At 44.9% G+C, this 20055-nt stretch overlaps 1 protein-coding gene across 2 annotated transcripts in view; it reads left to right on the top strand.

The window, feature by feature from the left end:
* The first annotated feature begins 8656 nt into the window (after window positions 1-8656).
* Window positions 8657-20055, top strand: part of ACAN (aggrecan) — a 68261-nt gene continuing 56862 nt past the window's right edge. For both annotated transcript variants that reach the window (XM_032806524.1, XM_032806523.1), the window contains exon 1: window positions 8657-8907. The gene's annotated coding sequence lies outside the window, so the exon portion shown is untranslated. The remainder of the gene's footprint in view (window positions 8908-20055) is intronic.

Here is a 20055-nt window from a genome sequence, read left to right as displayed (position 1 = left end):
GGTGGCATTTGTCGTCTTCATGCTGCCATAGGAGCTAAGGAGCTTTTGGCCTTTCCTTTCTAAATGATCTGCAGTCTCATCTCCCCACAAACTGTGGCTAGATGCTCAGATTCTCAGCTTTCAAGCAATGTTGCTGTGAACTGAGTTCAGAACTGGCAGTCAGACTGGACTTTTATTTCCTATCTGTATAAAAAGATGGCAGAGCTTTTTGTGTGACTACTACATTCTCCTTAAGCACCGGTGCCTGTCTCTGATTCGGAAAAATGTACCACTTCTCCACTGCTAATGGGCCATTTTTGTAAAATGGCAATGGTTCCTGAGCCATTTTAGCAGGTCAAGGGGTTTTGTCTGCCTCTTCATGAGAAAGTTCTGGACCCACTGCTGCTCATCTCCCAGGCCTGCATGATGATGTGATCCCAGCAGTCTGTGCTTGTGGCCCTGCTTCAGAAGCACCAGTCTATGCAGGCAGAATCTGCAGCTAAGACAACAACAGGCAAGAGCATCATCAGCGGGGTGGCAGATGGCATGTCAGTGTCCTCCTCTGAGAAAGGCCTTCAGCAGTACAAAAGCTACCAATGAAATGTCCACTAGCATCTCCCAGATGCTCCACCTACATCCCGAAACAGGATTGACAGCATGAGGTAGAGATGCTGGACCAGATCAGGATCCATATTGATGGCTGTGGCTGCTGGGAGCATTCAAACAACAAATGGCTCAGCTGGATGTATTTGAGGGCTAAAACCACCCTAAATACTTCTGGTCAGCTTCCACGTCACAAACAGACAAGTTCTCCCACAACCCGCTAGAGCAGCTCCAGCTGGCAAGGGCGCTAGGAACTGATGTATACAATAGTACCCACCCAAAGAAGCTGAAGTTTTGACTCAGATCTGCACACTGCAGCATGGACACACCAACACAGTTGTGAAGCCCGGGTTCCCCGTCAATGTGGATGCTCAAGCATGGGCTTGGAAACATGAATCCACAAGCCCACAGACGGGGGCTGTGTAGACATACCTAAATTACTTAGAGAAGAGGGTGGGACTGGGAATCAGGATTCCTAGATTCCTTTCCTGGCTCTTCCACAGACTTCCTGTGTAACTTAGGGCAAGTCACTTCACCTCTGTGTGCACACGGTTGGCCATCAGCACAATGGATATTATTTATATAGCATTCTCAGCACTTCGCAATTGGTGCCCAATAACTGTGTAGTAGTTGTTGGTTATTGATGAGATTCTATAAGATGTAATTAATGACTGTTTGCGAAGTACTTTGGGATCAGATGACAGACACTATAAAAGTACTTAGTTGGAGTTAAGTGAATAGCTAAAGCTTCAAATTCCTGGGTTTCCCAGGGCCTTTCAATGGTTTCTCGCTATGACCTGCTACAGAATCTTAAATACAGGAGTCCTCCATTCAATCCCCTTCGTACTGCGTAACCAAGACACTCCATCCTCTGGTTACCTTCCTTATTCAGCTACACTACAGTAAGTCTTTTAAAATTACTAATTAGTGTTTACTATGCAATAACTGTCCTACAAATGGTAAATGAAGTGCACACTGGGGACTTTAAACAACAGGGCAACTGATTCTTCCAATAATTTGTCTGTTCTGACAAAAGGTGACGTTCTTAATGAGAAAGGTCAAAGCTGCCCCATGGCACAGGGACAGAATCCACCTCTGCCAACTGGCACAAGCCCAGAAGGGATGGAGTCCCTGGGATCCTCCTGTGTATTGGAGCAATAATGGATGCAAGCAACAGGAGATACTAAGGATGCTCTCAAAAGGGCTGCCCCTTACTAACCCCAGGAGGACTGTGGGTGACGGTTTATAGGCCAGCTGGGATGTCTGTGTGACTGACTTCCAGCTGAGAGATAAGACAGCAGCAGCACAAGGGGACGTGTATGCAAGGAGGAGGATAGGGATTCCCTATAACAGCATGCAAGGTAGTCATTTCAGGACAGGAGGGCTTGTATCTTGGCTGCACTAGGGTATACATTACAACTGTTGGCTCTGGAGCTGGACAAATGTCACCATTTTTGTTGCATTGAATTCCAAGCAGAAATTTGCAGTTTCACACTGTTTGTTCTATCCTCCCACCCCACCCGATGTGATCCACCAGGGAGCAGCTCCCTCATTAAAAGGGAGGAGAGGGGGACTGGGGATAGGGCATTTTCGGGAGGAGCCTTTTACTCTGAAACTCCAATCCCTTCAACTTGGTCTGTCACTGCTCAGAGTAATCAGTCCTCTGGCTCCAGGGATGCTGCAAAGGTCTGCTCCCCCCACCCCGTCCTCTCTTCCCCCACCCCCGGATTAAGACAAAGGTGAGGGGAGGTTTATATGGGGTTGTTGTGGGAGCTATAATTACTATGAGTGAGGACTGGTTCAATGTACCTCATTTTGGTCGTACAATTTGTTATGTATCTTGAAGATTTTATTCCTTGTGTCTTGCATGTTTTATGTTTTATAAAATTACCCAGAGTGCTGCCTCGAGGTGCTTTTGAGAAAGTGAAATTAATTCACATAACACAGGCACCAGGGGTCACCCAATGAAATGAATAGGCAGCAGGTTTAAAACAACAAAAGGAAGTTCTACTTCACACAAGGCACAGTCAATCTGTGGAACTCATTGCCAGGGTGGGTTGTGAAGGCCAAAACTATAACTGGGTTCAAGAAAGAATGAGATAAGTTCATGGAGTATAATAGGTCTATCAATGGTATTAGCTAGGATGGTCAGGGATGCTCTGACTGCCAGATGCTGGGGCTGGATGACAGGGGATGAACCACTTGATAATTGCTTTGTTCTGTTCATTCCCTCTGAATCATTTGGCATTGGCCACTGTCAGAAGACAGGATCCTGGGCTAGATGGACCATTGGTCTGACCCAGTATGGCCGTTTTTACTCTATATGCATTTTTATTGTGTCCATTATGATTGTCACAATCTTTTTTTCAGTATGTTCATTTTTCCACTGCAGTGGCTGCTTTGAGACAGGTGACCGATCACCAGGTTTTACTTCAAAGCCATCTTCACTCCAAAATGGACTTTTTTTTTTTGAACTACAGTCCATTTGCAATCAAAATATTTGCACTCTCACTCCCAAGCAGAATTTTTCATGCAACTGGGCTCTTTTAAAAATTAAAGATGGGATGTAAAAAAAAAAAAAGTACTACCTACTTGAAATGGAAATACTTTGGCAATTTGTTACAAATATTTCACAAGCCTCTACATTGCTGCTTCCCCTTTTTAAAAAACAACAGTCAAATGACCTTTCTTCCAGCTCCTCCTGAAGGAACATGGGGAGAGAATTGGTCATTTTTTTAAAAATGCCCCCAAAGTAGCTATTTTTCAATCACAGATTCTGTGAAAATATGTTGCTGTTTTTCCACTAGTTCTCCCCATAGACAAGAAATTGGGATAGTTAGCAGATACTGACTAGTTTCTGTTCTTTTTCTGAAATTGCTAATGAAGAGAAGAGAAGAAGAAGAGAATTCCACTTTCCTAGCTGCTCAGTTCTAAAGTGGAATTTTCTTAACTCTTTTGGCTTCAGCCCACAAAAGGATTAAATGGGCTTCCAAACCACAGGTGGCGCTAGAGGACAATCCAGGGTTCACAGCATTTTCATGGTAAAACCAAAAACTGCTGGTTAATTTCCCAGAAGATTATTTCTGTTATGGTGAGAAAGAGTTGAACTTTGTGCTGGGGTACATGTGGAGTACCGAGGAGGCCAAGGCTCAGATGTCTGAAGTACATGAAGTCCTGGAGATCCAAAGCAGACTTTATGGTCATTACTAGAGGGATTAAGCTTTATAGGATTCTGATTCCTGCTTTTTCACTCCATTTTTGAAATATTGAACGCTACGCCTAACTGCTCATGTGAGTGTCACTCATAGGGGAAAGCATGCACATTCAGTCTGAACTGACGGTTATCTTAGGTCAAGAAAGCTGAACAGTAGTGTGTCCATGAGAGACCAGCACACGTGTGTGCATGTGTGTGCATGTATGTCTCTCCCTTGTTACAGGCTGTAGCAACTTGGAGAGTAATATGGTTGCCATCTCTGGGCTGAGTTCAATGTCCATTAGGTCAGTGGAAAGGCTCTCATCCTCCTGTCCATGGATGGTGGATCAGAGCCCTTGCAGACAGGCTGAGTTCTTAGGCATGTAAAGGCATGAGACACAGAAAACAAAGGTGTAAGAAGTTTCAAGCTATGTCTCTGGAGCAGTGTTTCACAAAACTTGTTCCGCTGCTTGTGTAGGGAAAGCCCCTGGCGGGCCGAGGCTGTTTGTTTACCTGCCGCGTCCGCAGGTTTGGCTGATCGCAGCTCCCACTGGCCACGGTTTGCTGCTCCAGGCCAATGGGAGCTGCTGGAAGCAGCACAGGCTGAGGGACCTTCTGGCTGCCGCTTCCCGCAGCTCCCATTGGCCTGGAGCAGCGAACCATGGCCAGTGGGAGCCACAATCAGCCGGACCTGCGGATGCGGCAGGTAAACAAACCAGCCTGGCCCACCAGGGGCTTTCCCTACACAAGCAGCATACAAAGTTTGGGAAACACTGCTCTAGAGCCATGCCATTAATACTGACTTCAGAGAGATCTCTCCCATTGCCCTTTTGACCTCTAACATATTGGAACCTGGGAAAGGGTTTCTCTTTAAATTAAAATCTCGCGCTGACCTGATGAAGGAGATGGGGGAATGCTTTAGCTCTACTCCCAGATCTGCCTCTGAGATATGATAAGTTTCTTCTGAGTAGGCAGATTGCCTACACAAGTGTGCCTCCCTGCTGGGTGGTCGGCGAACATTAGCTGTCAGGATGATAGATGCAAAGCCGCCAAGAAAAGGTGCAGATTCTGTGAGGTGATCTCTAAAGGCACCTGCACAACTACTAATGTGATATATGTCGTCATGTGCCAGCAATGCCCCTCTGCCATGTACATTGGCCAAACTAGACAGTCTCTACATAAAAGAATAAATGGACACAAATCTGACATGGGGAATGGTAACATACAAAAGCCAGTAGGAGAACACTTCAATCTCCCAGGACATTCAAGAACAGATTTAAAAGTCGCCATCCTTCAACAACAATCTTCAGAAAAAGACTTCAAAGAGAAACTGCGAGTTACAATTCATTTGCAAACTTAACACCATTAATTTGGGTTTAAATAGGGACTGGAAGTGTCTGGCTCACTACAAAAGCAATTTTCCCTCTCTTGGTACTGAGACCTCCTCAGCAGTTATTGAGAGTGGACCACATCCAGCCTGGCTAAATTGGCCTTGTCAACACTGGTTCTCTACTTGTAAGGTAACTCCCTTCACTTCATGTGCCACTTTATGCCTATATCTGTAATTTTCACTCCAGGCATGTGAAGAAGTGGATTTTTTACCCATGAAAGCTTATGCCCAAATAAATCTGTTAGTCTTTAAGGTGCCACTGGACTCCACATTGTTTTTGTGAGGTGACTGTAGGCATCAGGTTTAAAAGTGAGACAGACAAGGAGGCAGATATGAAATGAGGGGTGGGGTTAAAAAAAATTCAAAGAGAGAGGAAAAATGATTATAATCATAAACAGAAAGGCAAGGGAGAGAGTTGGGAACAGAGAGGGAAATAGATATTAAACACTGTGTCAAAAGAGAGAGAGAGAGGGACAAAGACTGAGTGTGAAGGTGTGTGGCTTAGATACAAGGGAGTAAGCTGTCCATGGAACATGCCTAGGATATAAAACTTCATCAGCTGTCACAGGCAGGGCCAAGCTACTAAAAGCCACTGAGGAGCTTTGGGGCTTCGGAGCCAGCAGGGAAAGAAGTTCTAAACAGATATAGTGGTAGAAGGTCGGCATTCTTTCTGGACATCTCCTCATTGAGGGTCTGGGTCATTCAAAGGCAGCTGGTAATGAAGTCCTGAGGAAGTGCAATCCACTAAACTGCCGTGTAGGGGAGCAGTTTGAGAGCAACTTTGAGGATCCTATCCAGGGCCAGGGAAAGGTAACATCTTTGGCTAGAAGAGGGTGCACGAGACCTAGCGACGAAGCATTGTTGGTAGTAAGCTTGGAGAAGAATGTATGCCCTGTCCTTACAGCCAGGAAGGAAAGTGTGTGCCAACAGCTGTCACAAATAGAGCAAGGTGATTTCTTTTTCAGGGAATAGTAAATTTACCAAAAATTGTGGTTTGGGGGAGGCACTAAAACTCTTCATAAATTTGGGTTGAATTTGTCAAATAGTTTCAGCCGAAAAAACACCCTGAAAACAAAAATTTTTTGAAAAGTCCAAATGGTTTGTTTTGAAAATGTGGTTTTGAGCCGATATTTAACACATTTCACTGGACCCAGATGAAATTTTTTCAGTTATTCATTTCATCAAGAAAAATTAAAAAATTTAAAAAATCAGAATTGGTTTGAAACAAACAGAATTTTTTTTCTGGTTTTCTGGGTCAGCTTCTGAACCAAAACATCAATTATTTGCTCAGCTGTAATCACGAGAAAGAAAGAAGATTGGTGGTTAAGGAAGGACTTTGGAATGAAGGGACTCAGAAGCTCCTTGACAGACAGGATGATTTCCATTGGTCTTGCACATGTGCCTGTTCTTATCACCCTGGCGATTCCTAGTCACACAACCAGTCCAAAGGAGCTTTCTCTTGGATTTGACTGACTGACTTTCACTCCTGTGAGGTATGGCAGTGGGGAGGTAGCTGCCTTTTACATGCATCCGATGAAGTGGGTATTCACCCACGAAAGCTCATGCTCCAAAACTTCTGTTAGTCTATAAGGTGCCACAGGACTCTTTGCTGCTTTTAAGGAAGGCAGCATCTGTTTGCTGAAGTCCTGTGTTTTTTCCACAGAGCAGGTGCTGCACAAGCAGTGGCATTAAACTGCAGTTCTTTGCTGTACAGATGACATTGTGGGGCTCCTTGTTTATCATTGCAGAGTTTCCAGATTAAATGTGGACAGTGTACAGATGAAAAGATGTGTTTTTAAAGGTGCTATTCCAAATGGACAATATGGTGGTGGGACAATGAGAACCTTACAAATGATGGCTAAACACTCCGCCCAACCTGGAGGGCCCTCTGTAGGTGTGAGAAAGAAGGTCAGGCTCCATAGTACAGTCAATCCTTGGTTTTTCTGTTGAGGCTGCCACTAAGGTGTGTCAGTTGGGAGGTTTTCAGGTGGACACCCATCAACTAGATTGAATCCCGCTACTCTTTGCAAAAAGACCACCTCACAGCCATCCTAGAGTAACAGCTTTTGATCACTATTGGCCTACGCTGGATTGGATATGGCAACCTGGAGATGAAATCCTCTGCAATGTCCCACCAGCCATCCCCTCTGCCATCCAGTCTTTCTACCAGCCAAGGTTTAAATCTGCAAAAGCAAATGTATTCTAGCAGTTCAGAGACCAGCTTTGCTGCCACTGGAACTTGCCCATGGCCAGTAGAGTGAACACCTGGTGAAATGTTTCAAATCGCTATGCCCTCAGCACTTCCTCATGTCATCAGACTAACTCAGGACTAAGGCTGCATTTATTTATTGGAACCTAGCTGAGATTTTTTGGTCATTGCTTCATTCCCCACCATTTCCAAGCTCTTCCTGGCTTGGCGTTTTCTCCCACCTCATCTTTTATTCCACCAGCCTTTAAACAGGCTTTTTTCGTTGACAGTATCTCGTTACCTCGTCACTTTTAAGTGTTCATTGGTTGCTGAGGTTTTGGGGCCCTTTCAGTTCCTTAGCACTGGAAATCCTCTCCAGCTTTCCATCTCCAAATTCTTCCTTCCACTGCCTGTCCCCCTCTTCTTCCTACTTTCATCCACTCCCCTCACTAAGTCATGCAGTCAAAGCCACACCAGAGTGCTCTAAACCCGTGATTCTCAACCTATGGTCCGCGGACCCCTGGGGATCTGCAGACTATGTCTAAGAGGTCTGTGGACGGTTGTTGTAACCCTAGAACTGTGGTTTTCAACCTGGGGTCTGCAGACTATGTCTAAGATTTCCAAAGGAGTCCGCGTCTCCATTTGAAATTTTTTAGGGGTCCGCAAATGAGAAAAGATTGAGAACCACTGCTCTAAACTTTTTAAAATTTTCTACTAGTTCCGGGCTCTCCCCAATCTACGTTACTCCGAATAAATCTGTTAATTCCCAGTCAGACTGCAGTGATATCGACTGCATTGCAGGCATACTCTAACACTCTTTAATTAGCCGTCTCTTGTTTTATTTAGCATAAACCCCGCATCTCTTTCTCTCTTCTCATTACCTAAGCTATTCCTTTCTATCAACTTGTGGTCCCCAGTCCCTAGCTGGTTCCAAACTGGAGAGTTATATTTAATCCCCATCCCCTCCTCTCCAGTTAGTTTTCTCCCTTTGCAGTTTTTTTAAGTCATCTTTTCTTTTCTTTTTCTGCTTTTTTTCCTCTTTCCAAGAGGCTGGGCTTCCTTTCTGTCCTAGAGCCCTCCTATTTCCCCCTCTCCATGTGTTATTTCCCCTGGATGCCTGCCTACCTTTACTCTGAGAGTTTGAGGAGGATCCAATACACTTAGTAATCTGCCAGCTATTCCAGGAGGTATCTAAGGAGGCTGACAGGAGGAGTCTGAAGGTCTCTCTTACAGCCAGTGGCAGCTATGGTCTGATGTTGCAAACCGTCTCTCTTTTTTCATACTCACACATAGTACTCTTCAACCGTGCTGCTGCTCCTGCTGCCACTGTCTGAAAGGAACCTGACATATCACACAGGGAATTTTGATTTCTTCTGGGGGGACAAAAAAAAAAAAAAGGCTGGAAAATCCATCTGGAGGCTGTGAAGAAGACATACAGTAATAGCAAGAAGTGGCAAGCCCTTTCCTTACTAAACACAAAAAAGGAGAAAACCTAACTTCTCTGCCAGGTGTATGGGACTTAGATTCTTGAAACACTGCACTGAACTGTTAAAGGTAACGTATAGCACTTTCATCCATCATCTCTGCTTTGGTATTTTTTAACCTTTCTTTTTCTTTCCTCGGTGCCCTAAGGAAGCAGGGTACCGATATGTGGATTGGTTGTTTCCTTGGTGGGCAGGGGTTGGAGGATGTGAGGGCATTTGCTAACAGATCGATTCCAAACTTCCCTAATAAGTTCCACTCACGCACACGCACAGCTCCAGCAAGAGAAAAGTTTGCCTAGAACGTAAATGTTGTTCAAGGTTGCCAGGAGCACCTTCTGGATTTCAAACCTACAGCCAGAAGCAGCAATTATGTATTGAGTTTGCTGGTTCCCTTAGCAAAAAAAAAAAAAAAAAAAGCTTACTGTCTGGTTTTAAAGAAAGCTCTGCCAAGATCAACAGGTGGGAGTGGAGGAGGGGGTTACTCCCCACCCCCAGCAACCCCCTAAACCCTGAATGTCTCTTTAAGATTGATTTCAGCTGGCAGCCGAGCACCGAGGACAGTTCTCACACTGATGATGAGCAATGTGGGAAGGAGCTGCTGCTTTTTCTTTTCTTTAGAAATGTCCTGACCTGGGTTTGTGGTGGTGATGATGATGATGATGTTCTATAGAGGGCAAAGGGAATAACTTAGTTAAAGGACTGTTGAACCCTGCATAGGGGATGACTGGTACATCAGTTCATCCCAGTGATGGGAATAAAACGGGACTGGATCCTGATGGTGTGACAGTTCACACTGCTCATGTTAGAGTCATGGCAGCTGAAACTGAACAACCCGTAGTGAAAGAGGCAGCAGAGATGCTAAGAGCCTCTCTAAGGACCTGCCTCTCTTTCTGAATGAATGGACAGAGTATGTTCTGAGCAACAGTCTGCAGGAAGTGCAGACTTCGTGTATTCATTTCTCCCAAACAGCATCAGAATTTTTCTCCTTAAATCAGTTAATTGCTTTTAAAAATTTTCATTTAAATCAGATGCCAAATAAAAATCTTTCTGCTAAGTGTTGCAGAAAGCTTGCCCTGGTTTAACCCTTTCTTTCTAAGCTTTCTGGCCAAGCACTAAAAGCTTTAGTTTGTAAACTTTAATGTTCACCAAATGTCATTGGTTTTAGTCTGCAAAAAAGGAAAAAGAATTCCCAAAGGACAATAGCAAGGGGGGGGGGGCTGATGAGCCTTCCTTGCTGCTTTGGGTTTTTTTATTTGTTTGGGTTTTTTCCAAACTACAGATCAGGTAAAGAACTTTGGTTCTGAGGGAGGAAACAATCATTTGGGAACTGACTTTAGTAGATTTTTCAGACTCTTCACCCACTCAATGGCATCACACAAATTTGGAAGTTAAGCTACTGCCCTAATTCCAGTAGGAGTTTCTTATTTACAACTTTAACATCTGGGTAAGCAAACTTTCATCAGTAGAAAGCTTGGGTAGCTCTGAACTAATCCTCTCTTCTTGGCATTGCTGGTTGCTGTGGATGAGTTACGCCACACATAATGCGATTTTTTTTTTTTTACATTAAATTCCCATGCTTGTTATAAGTAGCTAGCTTGACTGATTCTGTCTCTAGAAAGACAGATCAAAGTTGTTATTTCTCCCCTCACTGAGACATTTCAAGCTGGTGTCAGAGTGCTGGAGGGGGAGGGAGACATACTGTAGAAGCAAAGGTGTTGCTTGCTCACATGCCTCTCAGGTTAGGTTTGGAGGCTGGATTCAGGCAGCTGCAGAAGTCTGAAGATTTGCATACACAGGCTGTTCTCAGTAACATGCATGGCCTTTGGGGGGAGCTTCCATCTGTTCCACCTGAACTACTATTTAATGTTCCCTGTAATCAACTCCACCTACAGCAGCAGTTACTTGACAGCAGCACAATGTCTAGGACAATCAGTGGGGAAAGAAAGCTGAGAAGATAGTAAAGTGAGGGAGTGGGGAAAGGGAACATGAGAGAGAAAGACTAACTGAAGAGAGCGTTAAATAACATTTAGCAGGCACCTGTGCTTTACATCTTCAGAACAAACAGGAATTCATCACTACTACACTCTTATGTAATTAGAATGGGAAGGTAAAGTGTCGAGGCAGGGGAGAATGGCTAATACCAAATAAACCAATGTAAGAAAAGATCAATACATATTTAAGTGACAAGGGAACCCAAGTTATTCATGGCTTGTTCCGTGCTCTGATATCTAACCAGGGATTCACACTGCAGCCTGAAATCTGGGGGGAATTTGTTATAGTATTTAAAGAGTGAAAGAGAGAGAGAGATCAACACTTGATCTTAGCTCATAGATCACTTCTCGGCTCTATGAACTAAGATCACGTATGGATCTTTCCTTTCCTGTCTCTGGTGCAGCTCCTCAGCCAGTGTAAATTGGCATAGCTCCATTGGCTTCAATTGACTTCATTGAGCTACTCTGATTTACACCAACGGAGGATCCAACCATGTCTGCATTCAGCTGTGTGCTACAGGAATTGTGGCCAGCTGGTCAGTTGCACCGTCCCATTTTAAAAATCAACAGGATCCTTCTAAACATAATGAGGCATCTTTCCCCCTTACGCCCTCCTGCCCCGCCTGCCCCCTTCCCTTTGCAGCATTAGAGCAGGGTGTTCTGCTACCACAAGATGATGCCAGTCTTGCCTGGTCTCCCTCCACACACTCCAATTTCCATGTGCTGAACAAACCGGCCTGTGTGTGCAGTTCACAGCCAGCTTCCCAGCAGCAGCAACAACAAAAGCCGTGTTCATGGCAGGGTCTGGACCACATACAGTGCCAGAGCTCAGCTGCTGCAGAGCCGCTCAGAACATTCAGGGCCATTTAAAGAGTGACAGAGAGAGAAAGAAGGAAAAGAGAGGGAGCCGTTATATAAAAAAAACACTTGAGCCCAGTGCAACAACGGAAACCTTAGAGTTTACTTTTAAAAACTCAGTGCCTCCTTGTGAAAGAGCAGAACAGCTCAGCCTGTGTGTGCGGAGCTGATCTGCGGGCTCCAGCTGTATGGATAAGGGCAGAGTGTGTGTGTGAGTGGCTCCCTCTCCCTCGCTTTCAATGGACTTACAGTGTAAACCTTAAGAAGCTTTTTGTTGGGCTTATGAATAGATGGGGGGGAGGCGTTTGTAACGGTCACCATCCAGCTTTTTAGATTCTCTTCACGTTGAAGCTGTGCTTGGATTTTTAATTTGTTTGTTTGTTTTTAAATAAAAATTTCCACTTCTTCCCTGTAAGATGCTCCCATCTCCTTCGGGATCTGTTTGCCCTTTGCACTCATTGCTCAAAGCTGGTCAAGACTAGAGAGGGCACAGGGTGTGTATGTGGGTGTGAGAACAGTAGGACATTTGGCTTCGATCCCAAATGATGCCCAAAAGCCTCCGTTGGCCTGGGCTTGGAAACCCCCAGGCTGTTGACTGGCAGGCAGGCAGGCAGCTTCTCTCCAGCTGCTAGAGTTTCCTCCTCTGCTTTACAAACCCATCCCTGCTTGAACTTGTTGGCTTTAAGGAACTTACGTTAGAGATGGAGTTAGTCCATTACCTGATTAATCTTCATGAGTCTCCATGAGGCAGGTGGATATGTTATTGTCCCCATTTAGCAGAGGGGTAAATCTGAGGTAGAATGAGGTGAAGTAACTTGCCCAAGACGGGAGAGGAGGGTCAGAGTTGGGGCATGGAACAAACCTTTGGTGTTGCTGGCTCTCAAACCCATGCCTGCTGTCCTCAGCTGAAGCCACTTGTTAGTGGAGTTTGCATATTTTCCATGGTGCTGCATTTCACTATGTCTCACTAGGGAGACCCTTGGGAGGGGAGGATCTAGTGTGTGTTTGGGAATCAATTGGTGATGACTAAGCAAAGGGGACAGAGCAATGTCACTTTGAGAGGAAGAGGTGACAGTGGAGAGGAATGGGAGGCAGTGGCACGTGCTCTAGATTTGGACTTTCTGCTTTGCAATCATTAGTTTCACCAGCCAAGACACCACTGCATGGAAGTTCACTAAGGCTGGCATTCTGGACTCCAATGTAAGCTAGTGTGGCAGAGCTCTGACCTTGCTCCCGTGGGTCCTGCGCTTCTAGGCGGTTTATGCTAGCCTCAGTGGCTCACTGTGACCCTCCACTTAGCCCTTCTCTCTCTAGGGCCAGCGTTACAGTCTACTGAGCCCTTTTCATCATAGACCTGCAAGGAGGTTGGTGAGAGAACTCCACAGTCTGTGTTCAGCCTCCTGTCCTGACAGGGGCCTGACTTCCCCTCCCAGGAGATGTTCTTGTAGTGGTGGGTTGTGGGGAACCCGGGCCCACCCTCTACTCTGGGTTCCGGCCAAGGGACCCTAATGGTAGCAGTTGTTGGCAGCCAACCTTTCACTGTCAGAGTTGCTACATTTCCCTGGGCCACTTCCCCACAGCTCTCCTGCTTCTCCCTTCTTCACCTTGCCTAGGGCTCCTTTTAACGATGGTCTGAGGGCATCTTCAGTAACCAGTCCTTTCAGCCACTTCCTCACCCTGGCTCCTCTCTGTCTGACTGAAGTGAGCCCTTTTTATAGTATTAGCAGGGCTTAATTAGAGTCAGGTGGTCACATTAACTGAATGGTCCTCACCTGACTCTTTGCAGGTTAATTAGAGTCAGGTGTTCTCATTAGCCTGGAGCAGCCCCTGCTCTGGTCAGTCAGGGAACAGAAAACTGTTAACCCAGTGGCTAGTATATCTACCTTCTGCTATTCTGCTGTACCTAGCTGGCCTGAGTCTATCACACTAGATAAAAGCGAGGTGTCTTGCACTAAGAGGAAACTTAGGGGAGGAGCAAAATTCAGAGATAAGCTATATGTGGGCTCCTCCCTTTCTCCTTTCCTTGCCCCCAGATTAACAAAGCTGGTCAAGTAACCGGTGTGAAAAAGATATAATCAACACTGCTAACCCTGGAGCTGGTTAGCAGGAAGGCTTACACAATGAGGACGTGTGGTTATTATTGTAAGGGATTTTGGTGAGGAGGTGTCTTGAGAAAGGGAGGTCTGTGCTATAGGGCCTGGGAGGTGTGTTTGTTATTATTGTAGACCAGAGTCCCATTGCGCTAGGTGCTGTACAAATAGAACAATAAGATGGTCCCGGTTATCATAGTGTTACCAGGCAATGATACCGGAGTGAAGGTTGGAGTAATATGTGTCAGGGAGAAATGGCACAGTGCAGAACCTTTTCCTAGAGCTTTGCGTGCTTATACAGAAAGCCCAGTGGCAGGGCACTTTATATTAGCAGAGGCAGTATCAGGGGGACAAATGAAGGCGCATTTATGAAGTGAAGGGCAACACAGAAAACCTCCTTGTCTTTTAGGTAGAAAATGTGTGTGATAGGAAACTATTTGGTGGGGCAGGGAGGGGCTATCATTAGGCTGGAGAGGGTTGAAACTGTCTGTTGAACCATGGCCAATAAACTAGCTTACATTAGGAAAAAATATGGAATATAAAACCGTCATGCTCCAAAGCATAAGCCAACCACTAACTGCCTAGTGTTGGAAGAAATTTCCTCCTCAGCAGTTTATTTCATATTTTTCCATGATGAGAGCTTTACACTCCAAAGCTTTTCATGCTGACCACTGTCAGAGACAGGATATTGGCTTAGACAGGCCATTTGTTTGAGCTGAGATCAGGGCCGGCTTTAGCCATTTTGCCGCCCCAAGCATGTCGGCACGCTGCGGGGGGGCATTCTGCCACTCGCCGGTCCCGCGGCTCCAGTGTACCTCCCGCAGGCATGCCTACGGATGCTCCACCGAAGCCGCGGGACCAGCGGACCCTCCGCAGGGATGCCTGCGGGAGGTCCACCGGAGCAGCCTGCTGCCCTCCTGGCAACCGGCAGAGCGCCCTCCCATGGCATGCAGCCCCAAGCATGCGCTTGGAGTGCTGGGGCCTGGAGCCGGCCCTGTCTGAGATGGCAATTCCTATGTGCCTATGGCTTCTGGAATGACATTGGTTAGCATCAGTCAGAGGTCTCAGAGACTTTGTCTTCAATAATGTAGGCAAAAACAGAAGGAAGAGAGAATTTATCTGAGACAGCCCAATGGCTAACAGCCTTAAATTAATTAAGAGGGACTTTACATTAGATAAGAAGTTTAATGTGATAATGGAACAGCCTCCAAGAGAAGGCACTTGGGGACAACAAAGGGAAACATCCAGTGTGAGATTAGACAGCAAACTGAGAAGAGCGAAGAGTCAGAAGATACCTGGTGGGAACAAACACTTTATGAAACAGGTGGAATTGAACTGTGAGTCCCCTCTAGCTGGAGTCCTTATACTGCATCAGCATCTGCTCCTGGAGCCTCTGTTCAGAAGGTGGAGTAATCTGTTACTCTTCCCTGCATGGAACTTGCATTTATTTACTCAACAAATACCCTGTAACAGCATAAGAAATACTGACCACTGCAGGTCATTATACACGATGGGCCATTGATTTCAATGGATGTACAGCACTGTAACAGAGCGGCAGTAGGTCCAAAATTAATAACCATTGCACGATCTGAAACATAGTTTCAAGATCAGCAATAACTAAGTAGTTCTGTTATTAGAAATTATAGGATAGTTTCCATGTAAATGATAACCTGCCATTGTTAGTTAGCTTGTAAATAATACCTAGGTCTGTATAGTATTTGGTGTGTCAATAACACCCTACTGCTCTATAGGATTTAGCCTGTAGCTAATACTTGATGCTGTATAGTAGTGATTACCCTTTCGTTCTATACTAACTGGCTTGGAAATAATATCCTTTCCCTCTATTGGAAATTATACCCTGCTGCTGCTGCATAGAATCTGGCCCGTAAATAATACCCTTCCCTAGTATAGTATTTGGTGTTTAAATATTACCCTGTCCCAGTGTAGAACTTGGCATGTCAATGTCACCCTGTCCCTGTATAATACTTGGTGAGTAAATAATACCACTGCTGTATAGTAAATGATACCATTCCACTCTATACTGCTTGCCCTATACATAATACCCTGCTGCTTCATGTAGCATTTACTGTATAGATAATACCCTGCTGCTTTATAATAATTGATATGTATCTAATACCCCGTGGCTGTGTAGTGCTTGACCTGCAGTTAAGAATACTACCTGACATCAGATAGTTTGTGGGCTACAAATAATCATCGAATCGTAGGACTGGAAGGGACTTCAGGAGGTCATCTAATCCAGTCCCCTACACTAATGGCAGCACTAAGTATTATCTCAACCATCCTTACTCGAGGCAGTATAGTATTTGGAATGCAAATATATAGTGAAGGGCTCCCATCCAAGCACTGAGAACGTAGACCACTGAGGAGTGTTTGCACTCTGTATCTATTCTAAATGCATCCTGGAGGGTGGTGAAAGGCACTCAGAACCTATGGTCACAGCAGCATAGAAATGCCTAAAATATATATAAATGACCAATAGAGGAGGATATCGTCTGAGCTTGAGCTCAACAGCCAAGTCAGTGCAGCAGCCTGGCTCTGCCTTCAGCTGCAAGGGCCATTGCTGCCCCTGGTGACACGAAGGAGCCAGAGTAGTAAGGAGGCAGACAAGTTATAACAACGCTGACGAGTCCCCCGTGGAAGTGATGGTTTCTATCAGGCTTTTCATTTCGCTTGCTGTATGTTTGCAGATATGGTGTGATTGTGTGGGATATTGCAGGGACTGAGGTCACAGGATATTTCTTCACCTTGGACCTTTTCCAGCTGGTCCTTTTCCATTGCTGCTTTTGGAATCAGATTGCCACTGGCAAAAGAGCGTTGGCCCTGATCAGTACTCGGATGGGAGACACCTCTGCTCTCCCTCCCATGGCAACTCCAGAGCGCTACAGTGAATGGTTTGGTAAGAGGCACTCTTCTCACTGAACCAGCGCTAAATGCAATGCCTCAGCGCAGTGCTCATGGGGCTGAGCTGCTGGACCTTCCATCCCTCAGATGAGACATAAAACAGGGGTCTTGACCATTCAGGGTCCTTAAAGAGCCCTTGCTACATTACCAAAGAGTCAAGACATTAATGGTTGTGTCAGCAAATCCCAGCTTGGGTAATTACATTTTGCCTTCCTAAAGCGATTCTTTGCATTTCAACTGGCATAGTCTTCTTCGTCCTATCCTGAATGGATGAGTTGTGTGGCTGTTCAACAACAGCAGTGTTCCACCCCAGATATAGCTGCATTTCACTGGGAGAGTGAAGTGATCCCTGTAACATTTAGAAGGCTCTTGGGCATCTGGTTTGCCACAGGAGAGAAGGCATTCCACTTTAACTAGCACTCAGCTCAGTTTCAATCTCTTCAGGCTTCTGGAAATATCTGGTTCACACTGGGTACGCTCAGAAGCTCACTGAAGAGATGCTCCCCATCTCATTTGCACAATTATTCCCATACTAGTAATTTGATACCTACCCTTCATTCCCCCACCCCCTTTAAAATTATTTTAATTCATCAGTCTGAAACTCTAAGGCAATACCTACAACTTTGAAAGAACATAGCGAAAAGAGACTTGGTGGATTTGAAATACTTGTTGGAATCAGTGATTGTTTATTTCTGTCCCCATACGTGTCCGGATGGTTTTCTCAGAACACTGCCACTAAGACGATTCACTCCAGGTGGATTATGTTGCGGCATCAACCCAGTGCTACTTGCGCTTGTGATGGCAATGCCTGCAATGATTCTGCATGAGGTGACCTCGGGGATGCAGCTGCCTGTTATGGTTCTGCTGGCTTTGGTACAGTTTCTTATTCCCTTGCCTATTCCAAGCACAATCACATCTGCACCTGTAATTTTTTGTAATTTGTAGTTAACATCATCATGTAGGTAACTGGAATGGGTTACCTAGGAGGTGGTGGAATCTCTTTCCTTAGAGGTTTGTAATGTCAGGCTTGACAAAGCCCTGGTTGGGATGATTCAGTTGGGGATTGGTCCTGCTTTGAGCAGGGGGTTGGACTAGATGACCTCCTGAGGTCCCTTCCAACTCCGATAATCTATGATTCTATGATCAGATATCTGGGATATCCTGATGGTTTCCTCTTTTTCCACAGCATATGACTGTGGCTGTGGTCTGATTTATGCTTCCAGCTGTTGTCTGTCTGTTCTCAGGTAGAATGGCTGCTCAGCTGTCAGGATAAACAGTGGCTGTGCATAGTGTTATAGGAACAGTTTTGTTTCTTTTGCCTTTCTTCCGGCTGTATCTGTAAGACTTGTATTTGCTTTGGTTGAAGTAATCATGTCAGCTATCTGAGCTCTCATCCCAGCACAGAACTCTTTCTCATGCACACCCCATCTGGCAATGTAAATCACCAGAGGGGTATAAAGGGGCCTTAATGTAACTGAGAATCCAGCCCAATGCCTTTTGCCTTTTATTTACATTCTCCAGTGCCTAGATGAGAGAGATGTATTTAAATAAGCAGTTATTAAAATTAATTTCATTGGGGCTTGGGTGCCTAACTCCCTTAGTCTCCTTTAAAATCTCAACCATAATAATTTCTCACTTAAATATAGCCTTTTGGTATAGTGGTAACTCCCATATGCCTCAATCAGGATGTCATTGGGCCAGGTGTTATTGTTTTGACCACTGTACAAACATACAGGGAGATAAGATCCCTTCCTCAAAATGTTTCTAATCTTCCTTCCCCCATCTTTCCCCTTTTAGTAAGACATGGTCCACCTCAGTTTTGCTCTTTTTTAGGCCACCTATGTAAAATTGTTAATTTCAGTTTGTTTAAACTGGAGTTGAGTGAATAATTGATTTTTTTGGTTCAGTGGCCAACATGAAAAACTGGAAAAAAAATTGTTTCAAGCCAAACAAAATATTTTTTTAATAATAAATAAGCTTTGGGATGTTTTTTTACCCCTTTTTTTTGTTTGTTCTTTTAAATAAATCTAGCTGAATTTTTAAATGAAATGTCATTTCAAAATGAAAAGTTGAAATGTTTCATTTTAAAAATGTCAGAATGAAACTTTGACTTTTTTTTAACTTTTTGCTTTTTCATTTTTTTTTTCAGTCAAAATTATTTTGCTGAATTTAGCCCACAACTGCATTTTTCAGCTGACAAAATATTTGTCCTAAAAATTTCATTGGGTTCGGTTTAAAACTGGCCTTTTTGAGTTTCAATTTGAAGTCTAATTTTGAAGTAGTTATGGGCATGTGCTTCACTGCATTAATTTCATATTCATCAGTTTCTTTTATTGGTGGCCTTGATCTGGTTACTTCCCTGCTAAGGGAATTTGCAATGTGTAGTTCCTCATCTTATCTATATTCTTCCTGAGAAATCAGATCTTTGCAGCCTCAATGCCATATTTTGAATTCTAACTGGTGCCAAAGATGAAGGACTTTTTAAACAAAATTTCAAGTACTTTGTGATTCGTTTCTTTTCTTTCTCTTATGCAAAACTTAGCAGAATCTTTAGGGTCTATTGGTGCCTCTATACAGTATATATTGCCAGAATTGAAGATAACCAAATACAATTGTAATAATTTTCTCTTCAATTTAGACACAGTTTATTGCTGTCACGTTCTATTCTGGAACCTTCAGGCAAATGCAATTGGTTACTCTTCCGGCATAAACTATGCACTTCTTCTTTTGGCAGATACCTCTACTGACAGTGCAACAGGCTTAGTTAAATACTACTAATTTAAACCTGGCGGATTGATGAGTTGTGATTTTAGTTGCTCAAATGTCTTTGTAGCAGAGTGGACCTCTGCTCCTGCCCTGAAGGGGTTACAAACAGCCCTGGGAAGGGGCTGGGGCTGGAGAAAGCAGCCTTTAGGTTGGGCTGATTGGGGAAGTGGCTGCAGGTGGGGCCACGCCCCAAACTGAGCCACCAGGCCTAATAAGAAGGCCAGAGAAGCCAAGGGCAAGCAGTCTCTCTCTGACTGGGGAGGGAGACAGGCCTGGCTGCTTGGGAACTCACCTGGGGGACCTAGAGGAAGGCGGGGCTGGGGAAAGACCTTAGGAGCTGGGAATCCCTAGGCCAGCAACTTGCCCAGGTTGCAGAGCTGGTTCTAGGCCTCCAACGTACTGGGCTTGCAGAGGGGCAGCTGGAGGGTGGGTAGAGGCAGCCAGTCCAAACCCCTTGTTGCCTATGATGATCGGCTGATACACTTCAGTCTACCCCAGGGCACGGGGGCTAAACAGAGACAGGCAGTAACCACGACTGGGGCAAAGAGGGGATAGTGGGATGAGGATTTCCCCTGGGATGGGGGAGACCTA

This window comes from Chelonoidis abingdonii, chromosome 9 (genome assembly GCF_003597395.2).
Source record: "Chelonoidis abingdonii isolate Lonesome George chromosome 9, CheloAbing_2.0, whole genome shotgun sequence".
Lineage (NCBI taxonomy): Eukaryota > Metazoa > Chordata > Testudines > Testudinidae > Chelonoidis > Chelonoidis abingdonii.
This window is presented reverse-complemented; position numbering and strand designations above follow the sequence as displayed.